Raw genomic sequence first — 19,811 nt, 5'->3', positions numbered from 1 at the left:
GCCGCACTGTGCGATGTGTCCATAATCACAAGTGACGTCAAAACACTATTCTACTCTGAGTCCTTACAACTGTCTAATTTAGAGCAGCTTCCAGACACAGGTAGCGTATTCTAGGCAGATTTCCTAGCAATCAGCTTTCAAGACCATCTCCGATTTCATGCAAGCTGGAGCTAAGAAATCTATCATCACGGTTAGTCAGCCTGCTTTAAAAGGAGTAAACTCAACCATAATAACTTCGAAATTTGTAATTCAGTGCATAAAGAAGTTCAGCTCGCTCCATTGATGGTTCGATATTACTCTAATATGAGTTCCAGGCCATAAAAACATCGAGGATAACGAGAAGGCAAATGAGCTTACGTGGCTGGGATTCTCCTTAAGCTCGACCAAAGAGGAACTAGTAGAAGGTTCCTTCAGCCGGATTAAGCTGAAACCAGAGCCTCGCGATTATGGCACTGCAAGTAGATAATGAAAAGGCCTACCAACTTGTGCAACATCAAATAAGACATGGCGTGGTTATATGGCATCACAAACCAAACAACTGGACATTTCAAGAGTAACCGCAGCTATTATAGGACATTGGAAGGTAGGGGAGCATGCGGTAAGGTTTTTGTACACAGCAATGCATGTCGTAATGTGAAGACGTTTGAGAGCAGAAAACTCTTTTTTCACTATTTTTGTCCAGGTTTGTCCAGAGAAAGATTACGAGCTTTCGGTAAACCAATCCTCAAGAACATTGAAGAAATTTCAATATTGAAATTTTTGACTCTTCCTTTTTTTGGGTCAACGAAGTGACTATAGGACACATCACTCTTGGAAACTTTATTACCCAAACAGCTGAGGATTGTGATATCAAAACGGCGCCAGAGAGTGGTTCAGTACAGGAAACACACCCACACATATTCTATGTAATATCAGAAGCCACCGCCAACAACTAGGCCCATTTTTCCACCTAATTGGCACGTTTGAATTTGATATTTCATTGATCCATGAGAAAAATGTGCGCTTCTCGAAAGCCAGTTTTTTTCAAAATATAAATTTGATAATGTAGCGATCTGTGCGGTTGATGGCTTTTATATTCGAAATACACGAATCCACACAACCGCACAAAAATATGCTTTCTTCTTAGAAGAAAAAAAAGGATAATCGAATTTTTCAAAAAACATCGATTGAAGTAAATTAAATCACGCATTACAGGAGTTAGATGCAACGAATCTAAAATATCCATCTGATAAGTACAATGAGTAAATGGATATGATCAAGTATGTTATGGGGAAAAGGAATCATACTCCACTTCCACATGCGAGTACGCCCGACTAAGCGCGCCAAGAAAAGGTTTCCGATTTGATTTTTTTTTGTCGTAAGCGCAGCGCCATACATGTGAGCAAACATTCATACACCTGAATTCATACATACAAACGTATTTCGATTCAATTTACAATACGACCAACAACAAAATGCGCTACATCAAAAGTGAGAAGTATTAAAAAAGTTGTGCAGGTTTGCAAAAGTTTTTTACTGCTTTCGATATTTGTTTTTTCTGTGAATGCTGGATTGCGAACACTATTTTCGCATTTTCTTTGTAGTAGTTGCCTTTGTCGGCACTGCAGCCAAACATCACATGCAATCTTTAGTTGTGCATTTGTGCTTTTTGTTGTTCTTATTGCTGCTGCTATTCGCCTGGAGTCTTCAGCTGCTGCTACCGCACGTTAAACTGTTGCTGCTTCTACGCTCTTCTTACCGCCCGCACATACCATTAAGGGGCTTTTGTTGCTACTGCCACTCATTCTATTACTACCACTACCACATACACATTTCCACTACTGCGCAAGTAGTACTCCATGTGAGTTGCTGTTGTTGCCTCTGTTGCTATTGCTTCGCAGCAATGCTACTTACGTGCGCCGTAAAAAGCTTTTGAAATCGTCTACAACAAAATGGAACTTAATCATTTTTATATTAGAAAGTAGATTTAATTTTCTTACTGCATACAAAATGTTTTGGAGTCAACGAGTTCGCAATCTGCAGCAGAAATGAGTTGGCAAGTTGTAATGAAAATAAACATACAGTTGTTCGTATGAGCGTGAGCTTGTGTAGAAATCCAGTCGGATGTTCAAGCGTATGTACTACAATAAAATCGACTAACTGCAATAAAAATGTATATGCATACATATACGCGAATACATATATACGTGAGTGCGACCACTTTTCTCAAAGCACAAATATATATGTCTTAGTACATATTATAATATTCTTATAAACATATATAGCCTTTCTATACAATTGCGGACATAAAAATACGGCCAAGTAATAAGAGTGATACGGCCTAGCAGGTATAAAATTCAGTGAATATCTTACTTTTTAGTATAACTATAATACATGCAATATGCGCCTTCTCAAATCATCAAGGTTTTGTGCTCAGTTATATTGAAAATTGAACTGTGATGTAACTTATGAAAGTACGCAAAAGTACCCAAGCGGCTGGTGAAACATTTTGTCCTTGCTGAGAAAGAAAAACATTTATTTTCAATACGTAAGATAAGTGAAAAAGTAGGATTTATTTAATAGTATCACTTGTCTGTTTTTAGAAAAAGTGGGATTTAGTAAGTACGCCGTTGGATATTTTTCGCTACACAAAAAGCGTCAGAGCGCAGCTCCAAAGATGCGCACTATCTGGTATATGTAAAGTCTTAAGAGCTCGTAGCTAGCGTCGCTTTTTTAATTTATTGCATAATAAATTGTTAAAAAAAAATTATAAATACACAAGTATTCAGAAAATATATTCCAAACTCCAGAAGAGAGTATAAAAAAGTTGATAGAAGAAGAAGTTTATACGAGCGCTTTTAGTTAGGAACTTCAAGATGCTGGCTTAAGGGGTTAGGGGGTAGTAAGAATTTTCAAAATATAGGACCCTCTTTTTGCATTTTCTTAAAGTATATTATCTTAAAAATGTTATGTGAAAATTGGAAGTAAATCCGACAAATACTTTTCGAGTTATTCAAGAATTAACAAAGAGCGCTCGGGCGCTCCGGCAGTAGCTGCAAGCAACCGACTTCTCGGGTTTTATTGTTATGAATGTCCATTTGATGCATATATAAGTACACCTAATACCATATTATATATATTTACAATTTCTAGGTAGTACAAGTGCTGAAAAATATTTATTTGTTGCCAGTGTGTATGTAGTCGTTGCACTGAGCAGTCGATAGTTCTGTGTTAAAATAAGTTATTTTTTAAGTAATTTACCATGGGTCGTGGTTCTAGAAAGGTTTCAAGGCAACTTCGGAGTTCTGAAAATATTAATAAGTCACGTTCAGTGAAAAGCAAGAATGTGTTTAGTCCGAAAACAGTGGAATGTGATGAAGATATTCAGAGTACATCGCCTAAATTGCAACGATGAAAAGCCGAATCGTGATATGTGTCCAAAAGGCGAAGACTCTTTGGGCTCTTCCCAGCGCGCTTAAGCAAGAGGAGAACTTGCTACTTATACTCACGATTATTCTCCCTTACTTCCTGATATTTTAAAATCTATCAAATCTACTTACGAATATCTCAGTAACGAAAATTTACTTTCAAGATGTGTACGTGGATTCAATCAAAATAATAGTGAAAGCTTTAATCAACTATGTAGAATGAAAGTCATGCCCAGAAACGGTAAATACTCAAATTTCTCCTTACATAGCTACTTGTATATTCAATGAAGGTATAAATAAATTCATTGTTGGTTATAATGAATACACTGGTACTTAATTGTGAGCCTAATTCTTATCGGTATGCTGAAAAAATGGATGCTGCACGTATGAAAGTGTCAGGTAAGCGCGCTAACGATAACACTCGAGAAGGTGGAATGCTAAGTAGGCAACAGCAAATCGATTTTTGAAAGCTGCTATGACGGCTAAAGAACTATCATATGGCCCAGGAATAGATGTCACAGTGTAAGTAATTAAATAATTCGTATAACTCTACATAAATCGATAGCAAAATTGTAAATGTGTTTTTCTCAAAACTATGTTATTTGAACTGGTGATCATTGTAAATTAAAAACCACTTGTTAGATTTCAATAAAATGTATACTACTTTTGAAAAGCTTGAAAATTTCATGACTGATCGAAGGATTTTTTTCAAAAATTTCGATTTTTTTTTAACAATTAATTGTCGGTTTTTTTCTCGAAAATCTGAAAAATATTTCGTGAGGCCGCCATATTGTTGATTTTGAAAAAAAGAAAAGCTTCGATCAGGTACAAGATTATCTATTAATAAAACTATTCTAATTGCTCTTGTCCGATTGATTTTAGATGAATCTCCAATGACTTGTGATGATCACCGGAAAGGCTCCAGCCCCACCTGTTCCACACAAACAGCGATAACTTTTACAATTATTATTATTATTTTTTTTTTTTTTTTTAATTTCGCTTAAGTCAAGCCGAAACATGATGTATTAATGCTATGTTTATATTTTTGTAAAATAAAGCAACTGACTAGCAAAAAAAAATTATTGAAAATCAAAATTTTTTCGGGCCTCTGACTACCCAAACTCCTTAATCCTAAAACAGTAATGTTATTTTCCATACCATAAAGCTAAGCTTCGTCGTATTCACGAAGTTCTTTTTATTTTAGAGTTTTTGTGTAAAAAGTGTTGCACACAAATTTTCCACTGTTAATAATAGGAAGCTTTAAGATGAAAAACATCAATATTTTTAAAACTTTCTTCATATATTTTATAGTAATTTGCTTTTGATTTCAAAAAAGAAAAAACAAAATAAAACTGCAGGGACTTTCAAATGAACCAAAGAAAATTTTGAAAAAAAATCGAAAATTTTAGTAAGGTTAGTTAAGTAAAAGTTAGTGAATTAGTAAACATGTGAAGAATTTTGAGAAAAACGTGATTGTGGTAAAAAACATCGACCACAGATGGAAAAACACATTAAAATTGAAACGCTTCATACAGCAGAACAGATATCTGGCCTTTTAAACGTATTTTTCTTGAAACAACAATTAACGGCTGGATTGATATCTTAACATCGTTCGTGTTGAAAAGTCATGAACGAGTGGTGGAGAAACATATTCGAGTGGGGGTATTGCCGAGAAGTCCACTTAGTAGAAATCAACACGCTTACCAGAGTGGAAAATCATGTGAATCAGCCTTACACGATCATGTTAGCAAGATTGAATCCGGGCTGGAAGCTGACGAATACACAATGGGCGTGTTCGTGGACATTGAGGGGGCTTTTGATAATGCCAATTTCGGCTCAATATGTTCTTCTGCCGAATGATACGGAGTTAATCAAACCATTGTAAAATGGATATAGGCTGAGAGGCTGTTAACCGCTGGTGAGAGCAGTGACGAACTAATCATCATCAGGGCCAAGCAAGGATGTCCCCAAGGGGGTTTTCTTTCTCCGCTGCTGTGGCGCTTCGTCATAGACTATCTACTAGCGGAGATGCAGGAACTCGGTTCTCATGTCCAAGCATATGCGAAAATACCTGTGCGCTAACATCGGATAAATCTCTAAGGAGACTTTGCACGAAAGTGCAGAAGATTCTTGACAAAATCGATGATTGGTGCATGAGACAAGGTCTTTCCGTTAATCCGAACAAAACAACCATAGTCTTGTTTGCGAGAAAATGGAAATTGGATGGACTCAGTCTTCCAAAACTGAAAGGTCTGACAATTCGTCTTTCCGATGAAGTTAAATATCTAGGAGCAATCTAGGATAAGAAGCTGACTTAGGAGACACACGTTTCACTGAAGGTGAATCGCGCATTGAGGATTTTTCAGCAATGGATATACGCAGCACTTATCAGACCAATCATCACTTACGCTCCTGTGGTCTGGTGGCGACGGAGCATGGTTAAGTCCACAATCCGGGAACAATACTGCAAGGCTGCAAAGAAGTGTATGTTTATGCATCGCGGGTGCCATGAGTACAACCTCTGGCGATGCTCTAAATGATATGCTTGATTTGCTCGCCCTGGATCTTAAGATGCAACAGGAAGCAATAAAAGCAATGTGTAGGCTCCATATATATGGTTTCTGGCACGAAAACGGAACTTCGGGACACAGAGAAATCTTTAAGTTGCTATCTGAGCAGTATCCATTCTTTTTGGCACGTAAAGACGACCTGATACCCACAGTTTCATTTGGAAGGAAATTTAATGTCGGATTTCCATTGCGTGAGCAATGGAGCAATCCAGAATGCACGGAGGGACGTTTGACGGATATTTTTTTTACTGATGGGTCCAAGAATGAAATAAGGTCTGGAGCCGGATGGTACTTAAACGATAGTAATAAGTATCACTATGCTATGGAGGAAATGGCTTTTGTTTTCCTAAAAGTAGCCGAATGGATAATCGAGAGGAGATGGAGGGAGACACAGGACACTCTGGTGTTCAAGCGGTGGATCAGCGGTTCCCCCACAAGGGCAAGAGCCAATAATCGGAATCAGCTCCCCAGGAATCATGAATTGGATTAGCGATTATGTATGCAATCTACATAACCAGCGATGGTCCGATCTAGAACGCTGCAGAACTGCAAAGTGTTTTGTGACAAGTCCGAACAGAAAACTGTCAAACTTTCCACTAAAATTTGGAAGGAAAGACGTTCAGTTGATGGCCGATATTATTACATGGCACAACCCATATGAGCATTTGACCACCATTGGAATGATTTAGGACCCAATGTGCATGTCATGCTTGGAGGAGGCAGCTAGCACTGAGCACTTTTTCTGTGAGTGTCCTACCTTGGCTAGAGTACGTCTACGAGTTTTGGGTTCCGATGTCGGGAGGATGAGAAATATTCGTTCTCTAGAACTGTATGATATTTACAGATTTGCCAAAGAATCAGGAAGATTCTCACAGGACTAACTACCTTTGTCTCTTTCTCTGTCTCTATTCTTTCCTATCTCTTTCTCAGATACTTTTCTTCTTCGCTCCTTGACTATCTACCCCCCTTTGACGAGCTTTAAATACAATGGGCTTTTTAGCCTGAGAGGCTTAGGAGTCACCAAATCTCCTGGTGCTCCTGGCTCGACCTTTTCAAATTTCAATTTTATTTTCCAATTTCGATATGTTGTTGAAGTGATTGATTATTTCTACTGAAATAATCCTAATTAGTGAACAACACCGTTTTACTACCACAGTCCTCGTGTAATGATGTATTTTTTTTTTTTTTTTTTTTTTTTTGTGTCTAAGTCAGACCCATTTAGTAATATCCAAGTGTAGTAGCAAATTCTTTATCTCGATGTCTGAGATTAATTTGGTGTAAGAAAGGCTTACCGAAGGAGTGAAGTCGTACTCTAGCTAGCCCTGGATATTCACATAAGTAGTGGAAAAGATTTTCCTTCGCCCCTCCCGTTTGACAACTTCTGCAGATGGGATTGAAGGGGAGAGTGAGCCTAGCTGCATGCTCCCCTAAGTTGCAATGACCTGTAAGGGCTGCAGTGATGCGTGAGATGTTTGGTCGAGAGCATCCTAACAGCTGATTTGTCTTTTGAATTTTATATTTGCATATGTTAGTATTGACCTTACAATGGCTGTGTACGACCAATTGGATAGTTTTGGTTAGAGACTGCATTTTTTACCCAACATTCTCTTACACGTGTAAAGTTCTATATTCGCTTTCTTTTTACTCTATTCTCTACGTTAGACCTGCAGCTGAGTTTGGGATCTAAGATAACACCAAGGTACTTTGCCTGTTGGGTTAGCGTAAGACTAACACCGTTAGCGTAAAGCTAACCCTCGTATGAAACAATTTACTTTTAGAAATGGTTTCAAAATTTTCAAATCTGACATTTGGAATTTGTTTTCGGATTTCAATCAAGGCAGCGCATGTCAAGGAAACAGGACTACGCTTTACTAACAACTTCTTTTTTTTTGCCTTGGTTTTGGTTCTTTTCAGGCCCTCCAAACTAGACCATTACTTAATAGGGTAACCTCAGACCGAGATTTATCACTTCAAACAGTTTTGGTTTTATGTAAAAAGCTCAAATCAATAATAAAAAAAAAGTTGTTTATATAAAAAGTCTGGAGAAAAGTGAAATCGTTCGTTAATCCCTAAAGAGCTCAGCTTTTTTCAGGTACTCATGAAGAGATAAAAAATTCCTAGATGTCGCTAGGAATATTTTTAAACCTTCCCAAATGTCTTGTTTTTTTCGTCTGTCATCTGTCAACAATATTCAGTTCATTGTTTGTTACGTTTCATACTACAATGCATTTTTGTCGCTCTTAAAAATGCCGAATTTCGTGCCTTCAAACTACGTTTTGCGGACATCGAGGACTTTCTGTTATCAATTGAAGAAAAACGCTTCTCAAGCTCATAAAATGTTTATAGAAGCTTATGGTGGACAAGCTCTAAGTAAAGCACAGTGCTTCAGGTGGTTTGAAAAATTCCGAAGTGGTGATTTTAGCGTGGAGAACAAGGACCGTGGCCGGCCACCGAAAAAGTTTGAGGACGCCGAATTGCAAGCACTGTTGGATGAAGATGATGGTCAAACGCAAGAAATGATGGCTGAGTAGGGGCTGGGAGTAACCCAAAAAACCATTTCGAAACGTTTGAAAGTCATGGACATGATTTTAAAGGCCGATCGGCGTCACAAAGTAATTTTTCTTGATGACAATGCACCGCCACATCGAACAAGAGCGACCCGGGAATTGGTGGAGACGTACGATTGGGAATCGCTGGTGCATGCGGCTTACTCACCAGACTTGGCGCCTTCCGACTATCAGTTGTTTGCATCGATGGGCCACGCACTTTCCGAGCAGCGCTTCAATTCTCACGAAGAATCCAAAAAATGGCTCGATGATTGGTTTGCGGCCAAAGACGGCCAATTTTTTCGGTGCGGCATCCACAAATTGCCTGAGAGATGAGAAAAATGTGTCGCTAGCGATGGCTATTATTTTGAGGATTAAATTTGTAACCATTTTTTGTTAATAAACGTTTGAAATTGTAAAAAGTCTCATTTCATAGGTATAGGTACCCTATGTCCGCTACATCAATTAAAAATGTCGTATCAAGAGTGCGGAGCCCCCTTGTAGCTAAGCTTTCACACTCACATAAAAGGTGTCTGACCTCTGTATTTTCTTCTTCTCTATTTAGACAGCTTCTGCCGAAATCAAGGTACGGGACTCCTAACCTTTTAGCGTGGCTGCCTATTAGACAATGACCAGTTAATACCTTTATCATTTTTCTTATAGCTTTTCTGTTAAATCAAAACAAGATTTTTGATCGACCGTTGTTCCATTTCGGCCATATCTGTCTGCTAAGTTCGCATGTTGAGAGGTTTTGCCAACTTGTATTTACCTTTTTGATGGTTTCCCTACTTATAGAGAGGCCAGTTAAAAAATTAATTAAATTAAAGTTGCTCAAGACACGCCCAAAATACAAAAAGTTGAAACATATAAAAATCTGTAAGTAAGAAATCAAAAATTAAAAAACTGATTGCTATTGTAAAAAAAAATTTTTTTCAAATTTTTGGTGACAGCTACTAAAGTGCCAATCCTTGGCCGCATAAAAAGTTAGTTCGAAAATAAAGTGCAAAAAGTTGTCGGTATAAAAAAAGCATTTATAAAATCATGGAGAGGTTAGTCATAATCATATGACAGCACATTTGAAATAACGCTAATCTGTATTATTTACTAAAATTAGTACCACTGTCGTTTTACACCTAGTAGGAGTTTTCCCATATGCAAACCTCGCTAAAGGAGAAGGTGGCTCATACAACAGGTCATCAAAAAAAAAACAAAAAAAAAAAAAGTTCTAAAAACATGACCGTTACTGTCCAATGCATTACATATTCCATGTACGAAAAGTTTTTTCCCTTGTCCTACCAGTCCAGGAATCACATAAAAGCAAATTCAATTCGGGCTTTATATAAATTTTTCTACGAATTTGGTAGAAAATATTGTTTGAAAACATAGTTCCAAATTATAAAAATAAAATAATTTTAACTTTTTTTTATTTTTCTTTCTTAGATGAAATCTACAAATTTTTTGTTTCATTATATTAAAACGACAGAAGTTTTTTCTTTCAACCGGTGGTGTCCGCTGTAGTCGAGTGGCTTGGCGTATGGCTCCGGCAAACTCATTGGGTAATCTCCGAGTTTGAAATCTCGTCCATGAAACACGAAATGGTAGAAATCTTTTCTAATAGTGGTCACTGCCTGCCGAACAGTTACAAACCTCTGAGTGTATTTCTGCCATGAAAAAGCTCTACATAAAACACCATCTGCTGTTTGCAGGCGGCGTAAAACTGTAGGCCGCTCAATTTGTAGAACAACATACCGATGCACGCCACAAATAGGAGGAGGACCTCATATAATTAAATAACCAAACAGGGATGTAAGCGCCAATTTTATATACTTAGAGCTGCGTTTTTTCATCGGAATATTTTTTATTATGTTTATTATATTATTCTTTATACTATATTTCGGAAATCTTTTTGATTCAAAATTAAAATTTTTTTATAACAGAAGTTAGTTTTTAAAAATATATATTCCAAAAATCCCTTCAGATTTAGAGTTTAACCTTCGCGGCCGATTAAAAATGAGATTTTTTGGAGGCCGTTTCAAGACAGACCATCTCACTTAATCTGAATATTTCTATGATATGATTTAGTAGAGGTGTGGAATGTAATGTGTTTTATAATTCAGAAGGGAAAATAATATCGATTTTGATTATTATATGGCGAGTGGGGCACACTAACATGCAATATTAGTTACTATGAAATGGAAATTAATGCAAAAACCAAAAAGGTTCTATGGAAAGACGCAAAATACACAAATGTTTGGAATATTAGCCTTAAACCTAAATTTCAGTTTGTATTAACTAAAAAAACCAAAACTTTTTATTGCAAAAAAATGCATTAAAAAATCTATTTTTTATGTGCCCGAATTTTAATGTCCGGAGCTGTATAAATTCGTGCACGTGTATATATGCGTGTGTGTGTGTGCTCCTACCCAACCCGTATGTAAAAGTTTATAAGTACATTAGCTCAGCTACTCATTTCGCTTGCAACAAGCAATGAAAGAAGATGCTGCAGGCATTAGAAAAGGATCATGCAACAAGCACTTGACTACGAGAACGCACACACACACTTAGTACACATCCATGTATGTACACCAACTTACAGAGGCATGCACCTCTAAAGTGGCGATAGCGAAAGGCAGGCATCCTTCGTGAGACTGTTTACTAGCGCAGCAGAGTAGAGCAGAGCACAGCAACAAATCTGTCAAAATTAACCAACTTAAGCTGCAATTTGCTTTAGTGTCCGCATCTGTTGCTGAAACTGCTTATTTGTGTGGATGTATGCATGTCTGTATGTATGTATGTGTGTATGCGTTCACTACTCTCAATGCAGCTCCCAAGCAGTTGGCCGTATTGAGTCCAAAACTGGTGTAGCTGGAATATGAGACTTGAGCTGCAGTTAGCCGTCTTCGTGCATACAAACAATTTCACAGCATTTTCACTTAGTCCGATGGTAGGTATTCTCGTGTTGTTTTGCCGTAATAAAGAAAATTACGAAATTATGAACAACAAAAGTGAATTCATAGAAGAAATAATAGCTTTAATATTATGCAGAACATATAAAAGCGTAAAATTAGACTTTGCATGCAATGTATGTGAGTATATGTGTGTGTATGTGTAATATGTTGATGCACTTCTTTGCAGCAAAACTCGGAATTTTAAGAAATTTTCTGATTGCATAAATGAATAAATGGAAGTCTTAGCTGTAGTCTCAAATCTTGTGCATTAATAAAATTGTGCATGATTATTGTTTGTTTGTTCGGTGCTAAGTTTGTGTGAATTTAAACCTAATTGTTTACTTTTTAAAATGACAGCCAAGAATTTCTGAATATATCTTTTAATTGAGGTGCAAAATTTCGACTTGTATATAAAAGCCATAATTTAAATTGTTATTTTCTTATTAAATCGCAAAACCACAAAAGAAAAATACGAAAATTAATTATTGGAAAAAATTTTGTAAATCTTCATCAAAAATATGCTCATACTTTTGATTAAATAACTGTTACTGACAAATTTTGGCAGCTTATTAGTTTACCATTTAATTTAATTTAAATTAATTCTCCTACAAAACCCATATAAATGCAAACTTCAAACTTTGTGGAAATTAAAAAAGAAATTTATCAAATTTTCATCAAAATTTTAAAACTTTCAGTTAGAATTTTTAGAAAAAGTCCATTACATTTTGTTGCAAGCTAAAAATGGCTCAAAAATCGCTTTGGTTTTTTAACAAATTTTTTTACTAGCGGTCTTGCGCATTTCCTCAATATACAAAAAAATTTCAAGCATAGGTTTCATGGCGCAAAATACAAAACACCATCACCAAAAAAAAAACAAAAATAAATAAAAATGAATGCGGATTTCGAGCCAATTTAATGTGCCACCGAAGGTGATTAAGGCAATGCGACTCTCAAGTGTAGGCAGACATAACTTACAGTGGCTCACAGCTTATTTCGTGTGCCCGTTTATCAAAATAAAAAAGTTTCATATTTTTGTATAAACTTTATTTAGAAAAAAAACCTAAACGTACATTCAAAGATAGATTATTTCTTGTTACAAACATACATAAATAAACTTAAATTATTTCTTCTTAAGTAATATATTTACAGCAAAATCAAAATTATAAGTAAATCCACGTCACACTAGAAAAAACATGATTTTTTTTTTTAATTTATTAAGTTTTTACTAATCTAATATTTTGTAGGGTAGCCTTTTTGTTTTAATACAGCTTTTAACCGGGATTGCATGGAGCTAACAAGTTTTCCAGTGTATTCAGGAGATATTTTCTCACACTCCACTTGCAATGCTGTTTTTAGATCTTGTTTGTTGCTTATGTTATGTTTTCTAATTTTTTTATCCAGAATATTCCATAAATTCTCAATTATATTGAGATCAGGTGATTGTGCTGGCGTTTTTACCACATGAGGGCAATTCCATATAATCCACCGTTGCACTAATTCCGACTTATGCTTCGGATCATTGTCCTGAACCTGAACCTGTCCCGAATGCCTAATTTTTCAGCACTTTGTAGTAAATTATTTTTTAATATATTCAAATAAACTGTTTTATCCATAATTTCGTCGATAAAATTCAAGTTTCCGACACCAGCTGTTGACATGCAGCCCCAAACCATTACATGGCCCCCACCGTGTTTTACTGTACCATGCAGATTCTTCGGGTCCAGCTCCGCGTTGGACTTACGCCAAACGAAAGACTTTCCATCGGAACCAAAGAGGTTGAATTTGCTTTCGTCGGCGAAAAAAACGTCAATCCAAAATGTTTGGTCTTTATTAACATGGTTTCGCAAAACTTCACCCTTAATCTTCTGTTACGCTCATTAACAAACGGTTTGTTTCGAGCTGTACGACCATGGAAATCAGCTTTGCGCAGAATTCTTCTTATTGTTTCAGGATTATATGACTTACCAAGTACTTTTTCAACCTCTTTTGTCAAAGCTGTCGCACTAATTCGTGGGTCTTTTTTAATTTTTCTTAACATCCACCTTTCATCAGCTTCTGTAAAAATTTTGTTTGGAGCTTGGCGGCCTTTGACAACCACTCTTTTTTCACGAGAAAAGCGTTGAATAATGTACTGTACTGTGGAAGTACTTAAATTTACAATTTCAGCAATTTTTTTCTGCGACTTTCCATTTTTGTAATGCGTAACCACTAATTCGCGCCTTTCAATCGACGTACGATGACCCATCACGGTATTTTTAAATTAAGCTGGACAACCGACTACTTTCAATGTGTAAACTAAAAAAGGATATAATCTAATATACTATGCAAAACAAATTTTCTATAATTGCTAACTGGTTTACTGGCGCCGATAACGGTAAAAGTGAACACACGAAATAAGCTGTGACGTCAATTTACCTAGTATTCTGTTTTTGTTGTAAATATTCTACTAAAGCAGAAAAAATTTGAATGCATTTATACATGTTTGTAATTAGAAATAATTTATCTTTGATTGTGCATTTAAATTTTTTTTAAAGTAAATCAAATAAAAATAATTTTACAATTCTTTAGTTTAACATACAGCCACACGAAATAGCTGTGAGCCACTGTAGTTTTTGAGCATTTGAGAAATCGCATTAGTTGCGAAATAATGATTACTATTTGTAACCAAACTTCAAAAATCAAATACGAGGTCAACGTTTTTCAATGCCTGAAGAAGCTGTTGAGGTCTTTAAATCGTTCGTTTTGGAGGTATCCACTTCTGAGTGACAAACGATTTTTGAAAATCGCTTCAAGCGAATGCAGAAATGTTTTGACTTCCTTTAGCTTTATGTACGAGTTTGGCCTTATACCGAAGGACGTAGAAAGTACGAAAATAACGGGTTAGAGAAAGTGCCATTAATATCATTAAAAAATTGCTATACAAGGTGGCGCAATTAATCATCCGAGTTGGTTTTTAAATAACTTTTTTAATAGTTAAAAAAACAATGATTTGATTTGTGTAAATCTTAATTTGGACTGTTGCGCGTTCCATTGCTTGACTACATGTAGTCTAGTGCACAAATATTGACGTACGACGCTATTTGAAAAAAATTTTAACAATTCCGATGGAATGACTAATTTTGCGACACCTTGTATTATCGGCCTTGAATATAAAACATTCTCGTGCTATACTGCGCACCTCTGTTCACCCCACTCGTGACGTTGAGTTTAGTGCTCAAACCTCTTCCCAATGAAATACTTGAAGGTAGTACCGGCAGGATCAGTAGATACTTTGACGCTAGGAGGTTTAGTTCGGGTTAAAGTCCCACACTGATGGGGTTAGGCTTTTAATGGTTCCTTCTCTTAAAAAAAGAAAGCACTTGTTAAATAACGTCGAATTGTGATCTGCTAAAATATGTTCGAAATGAAGTCACTGTGTGATTTCATGGCTATGTGGTTTAGATGATATGGAGGTGGGCCATATTATAGACTTAGGCCATGTATATATGCCGCGCGTAACCCTTTAGCACTAGAAGCGCTGTTTGGGGTGTTCTTAGGGGTGTCAAAGCTCGAATATCCCATAGAAAATGTTATGTAGTTTCCTTATGCAACAGCCACGGTTCTCTTGTATGATAATCCGATTCTTGCGGCAGGGCGGACGTAGGTGGTATAATATTATGTATCTAAATTTAAACCGAAAAACTGTGAAACTTGCAGAAATTATTGAGCACAATCTCAGCTATGAATAAAAATAAAAAAAACAAGCAAGCAATCTGAAGTTATCTGAAATAATCTGGCTGTTCCCAAAATGTTTGAATACAAATTATTTCCCACATATTTTTTTTCAAAAGTATGTTTTTAAAAAAGTATGTTTAATAAAAAAAAAAATTTATATAAAAAAAGTAAAAAGAAAAATTGTAAAAACCTTAAAATGTATTGATTACACGGTGCAACACTGAAAATACACCTGACATATTGTGACACTGTAGGTTGTTTATATGGTCGAATAATGCATAAAAATATTTTTGTTATTTTTGTTGTACCCTCCAATTTTTATTTATTTATAAAAAATCGTTTTTTCAGACTTTGCGCGGGAATCTACGGATATCTCGGTCATTTTTTCACCGATTTTCAATATTTTTTTCGAAATTTGAAACTTTATTGACGTAAAATGGTTACAAATTTAATATTCAAAGTATTGTCCATCGCTTACTACTACTTTTTCCCATCTTTCTGGCAATTCACGGATTCCCTTTGTGAAAAATTCGGTCGGTTTTGCCGCAATCCACGAATCGATCCATTTTTTGACTTCATCGTAATTACGGAAGTGCTGGTCAGCCAGGCCATGTTGCATCGATCGGAAGAGATAGTAATCGGATGGCGCAAGGTCTGGACTATACGGCGGGTGGGGTAGGACATCCCATTTGAGCGTTTCTAAGTATGTTTTGACCACTTGTGCAACATGTGGCCGAGCATTGTCATGTTGCAAAATAACTTTGTCGTGTCTATCGGCGTATTGCGGCCGTTTTTCTCGCAGTGCTCGGCTCAAACGCATCAATTGTCGTCGGTAGACATCCCCCGTAATCGTTTCATTCGGTTTCAGTAGCTCATAATACACAACACCCAGCTGGTCCCACCAGATACACAGCATAACCTTCAGGCCATGAATATTCTGCGCCGACGTCGATGTTGAAGCATGGCCAGGGTATCCATACGTTGCCCGACGTTTTGGATTGTCGTAATGGACCCACTTTTCATCGCCAGTCACAATTCGATGCAAAAAACCCTTTCTTTTGTGCCGTTGAAGCAGTTGTTCGCATGCCATAAAACGGCGTTCAACGTCTCTTGGCTTCAATTCATACGGCACCCAATGGCCTACCTTTCGGATCATTCCCATGGCTTTTAAACGTTTGGAAATGGTTGATTGATCAACTCCCAAAGTTTTTGCAACCTCTTCTTGCGTTTGAGCCGGATCTTGATCGAGCAATTCCTCCAATTCGGTATCCATGAACTTTGGCGGCGCACCCTCGCGTTCTTCGTCTTCCAAGCCAAAATCACCACTTTTAAAGCGTGCAAACCACTTCTGGCACGTTCGCTCAGCTAGAGCATGCTCACCATAAACTTCCACCAAGATACGATGACTTTCGGCTGCTTTTTTCTTCATATTAAAAAATTCCCCGCAAAAACACATTATTTGGCACGAAATTCGACATTTTCAAGTGTGGTAAAAATATTGTTGTTTACGCTTCAAATAAAAAACTTATACTGACGTTTGTGCCTTACGACAGTAGCTCTCCAATGAATGTTTGGAAATGTGGATCGATGGAATAATAATCAAGTTACGCCATCTGTTGTAAAACCGCACGAACTTATCGATAGACCTATTATGTTTTGAAAATGATATTGTCAGACCTTTCAAATGATGTACAACAAGTAATTATTCAAACTAGTTAGTTCTGATTTTTATTTGATTAAACCTGGAGAAAGTGTTTTTTTTATCATTTTTTTAACTTTAACAATTTTTTATTGCATAATTTTACAACAAAATTAAAGATGTTTGTTAATATTCTTTGAGTGCATTTATTAACGAAGAAATTAATGTATTACTTTCAATAATCGGACAAAAATTGCGTAAACTACGCTAGTTTTTCGTTAATAGAAAATATGGTTTCGTAGCAGTTAGCACTTCGGGATACTTTATACTGTTACGTGTTTTGAAGCGCTGACCTTGGAGGTTGGTTTGGCAAAAGTAGCAGTCTTCTGGTCTGTGAATGACTTGATGATGCCAAACCATTGGGCTCGAAAATGGCAAACGATCTTGAAAACACTGACTAGATTTCCACTATTTTAGTGATATGGAGCACGTGGTACATATATATTCTGGTTCATACCAGCGACTTTTACTATAATTGCGCTCAAAGTGAAGATTGTATGCTTCAACCACGATAGTATAATATTTGTTTTTAATTCACGGCGATGTTGTTTATCAACAAATAAACCACAGACGTAGCAGAAATTATTGCGTTTGTCACACATCTTTAACTAACTTATAAACAATTTTAACAAAAAAACACACTTGAGAAAAACGCGATTTTGGAAGAAGGAGATAAAAAGGCACTGCCAACCAAAGACTGGTCTAATAGCTGTTTGAGACTAAGGTGCGTTTCATAACTATAGAACACATAACATGAATATTTAATCTTTACTCCAAAAATATTTAGGTACTCTGTAAAAATAAATGAATATATGGAATAATACTGTTTTTCTTCTTAGTATCAATAAACAACAACTTTTCATCGTGGTGTTTTTGTGTTTGTTTGTACCGTTACTTTGAGCACGAGTCAGAGCAATTCGTTACTACTTTTGCCGTTTCATAACTATAGAACGCATTAGGAATTGAAGCTTTAAAGTGCATTTATGTGTTCGCTGAGTACAACTTTTAATTTAAATCGTTTTTTAAGTAAATAAATATCAATATGCCACGCGGTTCAAAACTTACCGAATTAGAGAGAGGTAAAATTACTGCGTGGGAAGAGGAGGGTCTCTGCGCCTCAGAAATCGCGCGAAAATTATGTCGCAAAATTATGTAGAAACACGTAAACCTTTCATTTGTAATTTATGATAAATTGTCATTGTCAAACATTTATTGTCAATACATAAAGAATGCAGTGATTTTTCCAAGTAAATAATCATTAAAGACAAAAACTATGGTTCCACAAATGGATAGATATTCAAGGCATTTTTTTCTATTTACGGAAAACTAGCGTAGTTTACGCAATTTTTGTCCGATTATTGAAAGTAATACATTAATTTCTTCGTTAATAAATGCACTCAAAGAATATTAACAAACATCTTTAATTTTGTTGTAAAATTATGCAATAAAAAATTGTTAAAGTTAAAAAAAATGATAAAAAAAACACTTTCTCCAGGTTTAATCAAATAAAAATCAGAACTAACTAGTTTGAATAATTACTTGTTGTACATCATTTGAAAGGTCTGACAATATCATTTTCAAAACATATAAAATAATAAAAATCGGTGAAAAAATGACCGAGATATCCGTAGATTACCGCGCAAAGTCTGAAAAAACGGTTTTTTATAAATAAATAAAAATTGGAGGGTACAACAAAAATAACAAAAATATTTTTATGCATTATTCGACCATATAAACAACCTACAGTGTGTAATATGTCAGGTGTATTTCGTTTTTTTTTTTGTAGCACTGTGTTATATTTCATGAAAAATAACGAAGAAAACAATCTGGAGGGTGTGGCTTAACAAATATTAAAAAAAAGATGTTTTGCCAAAATGTTTGAACACAAAAATTGCATTTTTTCCTAAAAAAGTATATTTTATCCCAAAAATTAAAAAAATTTTTTTTTTAAATATTAAAAAGAATCCAAGATATTTCATTTCAAACAACTCTGTACCATAATTTTCAACTTTACATAAAATTCATAATTCTAAATTTTTACTTTTTTTTTAATTTACTCCTTATTATACCCGATTCTACAAATAAACCAATTTTTAGAAGAATTCACGACCATGTTTAAAATACTTCGATCCCTTGACAACTGACTTGCTTATTATGAAATTTATTTGTATACAGCCAGAGAAATATACTAGCTCAGTGAACTCTCGGAATAAGTCTTGCTTGCACCTGTTAGTAGAAACCTCAAAATAAACATGTGAAAAGAGGATATGCTCATATACGAATGATGAATCCATTTCTTGGCCTAACTAACCTTTTACCGACTATTTCGTTCAAATATCGAGTCTTTAGTCAGTAGCCTGCACATAATCAGACTATCCGGATAAACAACGACGCAAGTGGCTAGCAATTTCATAAATAAGCCAGCATGGCGATAATCGCAAACAAGTCAGCGATTATTGCGAACCTGCCAACAAAAACAATAATAATGGTAATCAGCAATTCAAGCAGCAGCAGCATTAAAGCATACACGTGATGCCCACACAGACACATGCATATATGTATGTATATTAGGGTGCACCATTCTCTATAAAAAATGACCATAAAAAAAATAAAAGACGGTGCTTTTTTCCATCGGATTTTTTAATTATTTTATATTACTAGACTACCGCAAAAAAATATTTTGGAAAAATATGGTTTTGAAATTCACGTGAGTTGTATTGATTTTAAAGGATCTTTAAGAATACCGCGCATTCGCTATACTCGTATGGAGAAAATGCGCGACTCCGTCAGGGAAAACAATTATCAAAAATCAAAGAGAATACTCAACCACTTCAAACTTGAACTTTCTTGTATTAAAAGGGTTGAAATTTTCATAATTTTTTTTTTATATTTACAAAGTGGCAATCCTTGATTTATGCTGTGCTTTT

This window comes from Anastrepha obliqua, chromosome 5 (genome assembly GCF_027943255.1).
Source record: "Anastrepha obliqua isolate idAnaObli1 chromosome 5, idAnaObli1_1.0, whole genome shotgun sequence".
Taxonomy (NCBI): domain Eukaryota; kingdom Metazoa; phylum Arthropoda; class Insecta; order Diptera; family Tephritidae; genus Anastrepha; species Anastrepha obliqua.
Note: the sequence above shows the minus strand (reverse complement) of the source record.